This window comes from Hippopotamus amphibius, chromosome 10 (assembly GCF_030028045.1).
Source record: "Hippopotamus amphibius kiboko isolate mHipAmp2 chromosome 10, mHipAmp2.hap2, whole genome shotgun sequence".
Classification (NCBI taxonomy): Eukaryota; Metazoa; Chordata; class Mammalia; order Artiodactyla; family Hippopotamidae; genus Hippopotamus; species Hippopotamus amphibius.
The window spans coordinates 68,437,081-68,442,108 of record NC_080195.1 but is presented as its reverse complement, the minus strand read 5'-3'; the positions used below and the strand labels follow the sequence as shown (position 1 = coordinate 68,442,108).

The 5,028-nt window shown below is 37.7% G+C and overlaps 1 non-coding gene across 1 annotated transcript; it reads right to left on the bottom strand.

Annotated features, from left to right (window-relative positions):
* Positions 1-735: 735 nt before the first annotated feature.
* Positions 736-842, bottom strand: LOC130830704 (U6 spliceosomal RNA). Its single transcript, XR_009047871.1, has one exon. It is a non-coding gene; the product is annotated as a U6 spliceosomal RNA (small nuclear RNA).
* Between the last annotated feature and the right edge of the window lie 4,186 nt (positions 843-5,028).

Genomic DNA, 5,028 nt, shown 5'->3' with positions numbered 1-5,028 from the left:
GCTTGGAAGCAGATTCTTCCCTAGAGCCTTCAGATAAGAGCTCATCCCAGTCGACACTTGAGTTTGTCCTTGTGATACTCCACACAGAGAATACAGCCAAGCCCACCCAGACTTCTGACCTGTGGAACTGTGAGATAATAAATAGGGGGGTGATATAAGCGTCTAAGTGTGTGGTAATTTGTTATGCATTGATAGAAAACTAATACAGTAGGCAGTGCCGGGTTTGAGCTTGTAGTGAAAGTTTACACATTTCCTGCCGTTCTTTCTTTTTTGGGTTTTAGTTTTTTTTGGGTATAATTGGCATACAGCACTATATAAGTTTTTTTTTTTTAATTTTTAAAATTTTATTTATTTATTTATTATTTTTCGGGGGGTACACCAAGTTCAAACTATATAAGTTTAAAGTGTACAGCATAATGACAAGACATCCATATACTGTGAAACGATTACCACAGTAAGTTCAGTTAACATCCATCACCTCATATAGTTATAAAAAATTTTTGGTGTCCCTTGAGATAAGAACTTTTGGGATCTACGCTCTTAGCAACTTTCACATACATCACACAGCAGTGTTAACTATAGTCATCATGGCGTACATTGCATCCTTAGGACTTATTTATCTTATAACTGGAAGTTTGTAACTTTTGACCCAATTCTCCTACGTCTCACCCCCTGCCTCTGGTGACAAATCTGTGCTCTTTTTCTATAAGTTTGGTTTTTTTTAGACTGCACATTCAAAATATGGAATGCTACGTGAATTTGTATGTCATCCCTGTGCAGGGGCCGTGAGAATCTTCTCTGTATTGTTCCAATTTTAGTACATGTGCTGCTGGAGTGAGCACCCTGCTATTATTAAGGCTCCAGATCAGTAAGGGAGGTTTTCCAGTAAGTTGAGGCACTCATTTTAACACACACGGTTTAACACTGCACAGGCTAGCAGTGCTCTTAGCTTGACACCTCCTTCTTGCCCATCAATTTCTCACTACAAATAGGAAAATTTCAAGAAAAGGAAAGTCTGGCTTCCCTATTGCCTATGTTTTCAAAAAAGTCTATAAACGTATCCTTGAGCAAAAAAGCCTATAAGAGGGTCCCATAAAAGGGTCCTTGAGGAGGGTGATTAGGACAGCCTATCTGACCAGCAGTAGCATCGGTTCAGTATGCAGACTCTGACTATTTACCTCTGCTATGAGACTGGCACACTGCTATGAGACTGGCAAAGATTTTGTAGGAAATGTTCCCCTAAACTCTGCAGGAGCCAAGATTTTAGATGGTAGAACTTGTTTATAAACTAAATCCAGACACTCACTTTAGGAACTGGTCAACAAATAATTACTGAGGATGCTTAGAAAGACGAGAATGAAGTTACAGTTTCTTCTGCAGCTGAGATCAGAAATGATGGGCAGGAGCTTTATAAGTTTAACGGGCTTCTCTTTGTCCAGCCATGCACATATAACAAAAACGAATGGTTAGACATTCATTTGGAGTACCTGTGTATGATTCAAAAAGAACTTGTTCCTTATAAAATTTATTGCTGAATGACTCATTACAGGATGATGATGGAAAAAGCCTTCTAATTTAAAGAGTTATGCAAATATTTTTTTAAAAGTCAACTTTGTGAGGTATAATTTACGTACAACAAAATGCATATATGTTAAGTGTATAGTTCAGTAAATGTATACACTCACATAACTGTGGTGCGCTCCAAGGACAAAGAACAAGATAGACTCAAAGGGCCAATATTGCCGAAACAAAGAGCTACAGGACTCCTATCACTCTGTACAATGCAACAATCGCAATGTCCCAAAACTTTCCCAAGCAGCATGCCATGTCCCTTGCCCATTCCATATAAGGAAAGATGTTTGCCCCATTTTTCTCCTGCTCAGCACACTAAAAGTATATATACATTCTCTGCCCATTCAGCAGATAACTGCAGGTTCCCTGGCTATAAACACATGCAAGCAACTCCTGCTCAGGGTCGACTTTCCCTGGCTACCAGGAAGTCGGCCCGCTGTTCTTGCAGCGTCCCTTCTCTCTCATAAACTCCATCTTCCTTGCATTCTGCCTTGTGTCTGGAAATTCTTTTCCAACCCGCGCTCGGACCACGGCAATAACCATCATCATAATCAAGCTATAGCACATTTCTTCACACCAGAAATCTCCCTCACATGCATCCTTTGCAGTCAGTCTCTCCTTCCAACTACTGCTCCATGCAACCATTGACCTAATTTTTATCACTATAGATTAGTTTTGCCTCTTCTGGTATTCATGTAAATGGAGTCAGACAGTGTATATATTTTTTGTGTTGAATTCCTTTCACTCAGCATAAAGTTTTTGAGACTCATCCACATTGTTGCATTTATTAGTAATTTATATTTTTATTGCTGAGTAGTATTTAATTGTATTAGTAAAACAATTTGTTAGTCTATTGGTGGATAATTTGGGTTGTCCCAGTTTGGGGCTATTATGAACAAAGTTGCTATGAACAATCTTTGGGTAGATATATGTTCTTATTTCATTTTGATGAATACCTTGAAGTGGAGTATCTGGTTCATATGATAAGTACATTTAAATTTAAAAGAAACTGTCAAACTGTTTTCCAAAGTGGTTGTACCATTTTCCACTCTCGATAGCAAGAGAACCAACTATTCTGAATCTTCTGCAATACTTGGTATTATCAGCCTTTTAAAAGGATATGTAGTGGTATCTTTCTAATGGATATGTAGTGGTATCTTATCGTAGCTTTAATTTGTAATTTCCTGATAACTAATGATGTTTATTTAACATCTCTTCTTGTGCTTATTAGCCATGGATGTATCTTCTTTGGTGAAGTGTCTGATCAAGTCTTCTGTGCATCAAAAAATAATTAGATTGTATTATTATTATTGAGTTGTAAAAATTTTTAAATATATTCTGGATATAAGCCCACTGTCATATATGTATTACAAAAATTTCTCTCTCAGTCTGTAGCTTGCCTTTTTGTCATTTCTTTAAAAAGTCTATTTTGCCTGATTTCTTACCTTCTTCTCCTTCGGGGTCGATAATTACACATATTTAGGCCATTTTCTGCTCTCCTACAGGTCTCTAAGGCTCTGTTTATTTTTCTTCAATCTATTTTCTCTCTATTCATTAGCTTGGATAATTGTTATAGATTTGCCTTCCTATGTTCAAAGTCACCAGTGACTTTTTCCCTCCCATCTCTGATCTTCTGTGATTTTTTTTGTCTCAAATTTTCAGTTCTAAAATTTCCATTTAGCTCTTTTTTATAGTTTATATTTCTCTGCTGAGAGTCCCTACCTTTTAAACTCATGATGTCCCTATTTGCTTAATTCTTTGAACATATTTATAGCAGTTGCTTTAAAGCCCTTATCTTCTAAATCCATTATCTCAGTAATGTTGGGATTGGTGTTTTTCCCTTAACTGTGGGTCACTTTGCCTTTTTTTGTTTCTGTTTTTTGCATGTCTAACAATTTTTTAAAAAAAATTGTGTAGTGCACGTTGTTAGTGGTGCATTGTATAGGCTCTGGACTTTTGTTATCTTCCTTTGAGAAGTGTTACTGTTTCTTCTATTAGGCAGCTCATTTACTGGTTGATTACCTTGCACTCTGTAGGCTTGTCTTTATGCTTGGCTAGGGGACATGATTGGGAAACTCAATATGTTTCCTGAGCCCCTCTATCTTTGCAGGTCTCAGCCTCTAAATTCAGCTTTTGCTGCAGATCTTTTAAAGGCTTGGTTTTAGACTTTATTAGGGTGGGCATGGAGTGGACCTTACCCTAAAGCATGGTTCTAGTCTTCTCTGGTATCTCAGATAATTGTCTTGTTTGTTAATAAACCGATAACAAGGTCTTGCTGCTCTGAAATGGCCAGAACTTCCATGTCTTCTAGCACTGTTTGGTATCTAGTATCTTTATTCTGTTCTTGTCTCCATGGTGACTGTTCTCTATAGTTACTACAAGCCTTAGGTACTCTTGCCATGGGCACGTGCATCTTAGCTTTGCGCCAAGGATTCACAGAGAACCTCTGCACAACTTCTGGGTCTCTCCCTTCTTTCTAGCCCCAACATACCTCCTTTACTTTCTGGTGCCTCGCCCTGCAGATTCTGATCACTTTAGCTCTCCTGAGCTCTGGCCGCTGCCTCTTCAGCACAGCAGGGCTGTTGTGCTCTGCGTGGATTCTAGCTTGCTATGTCGTGGTTGTAAAATTGTGCCCAGGTAGAGATCCAGGGAAACCATGGGGATCTCCTATCTCAAGGGTCACAGCATTATTTTTTTAATTGTCCAACGTTTAAAAAACAGTTGCCTCAGGCACTATCGCTAATTTTGCTGTTTATAACAGAAGGGCTAGTTCAATACCAGTTGCTCTACATCTGAAAGTGAAGGTATACAAGATGTGCTCTTACAAATTTAATTAGGTAAAGATGAATGGATTTAGCCCCCAAAGGACCTCAAAGCTTCTTTTTGGACTGAAAAAGTGTTTTTAACAGTCATGAATCCCATCCTATGGCTCAGGACACTGGCCCTATTCATAGGAAGTTAGTATGGTGGGGTTGGGTGTTGTTTCCCTACTTTGTTTCCAAAAATTGAGTCTAAGAGCCATCTCTTCTCTCTAAGAAATAGAAAGAGGGTCTCTAAAAAAATTGTGTAGTAGTAGTTATAGTAAAAATAAACTATTATTGAATACTTAATGTTCTAGATGTTGTTCTTTTTTTTAAAATTTTTTTTAAGATTTTTTTTTTGATGTGGACCATTTTTAAAGTCTTTATTGAATTTGTTACAATATTGATTCTGTTTTATGTTTTGGTTTTTGGCTATGAGGCATGCAGGATCTTAGCTCCTTAATGAGGGATCAAACCTGCACACCCTGCATTGGAAGGCAAAGTCTTAACCACGGGACCACCTGAGAAGTCCCTAGATGTTGTTCTTAAGGCTGTATTTTTATTAACCAATTTGTTCTTTATAATAACCCAATCTTCAAGTACTAATGACTAATTAGTACCTGAGTATTATAATTACTAATTAATAATCCTGTTT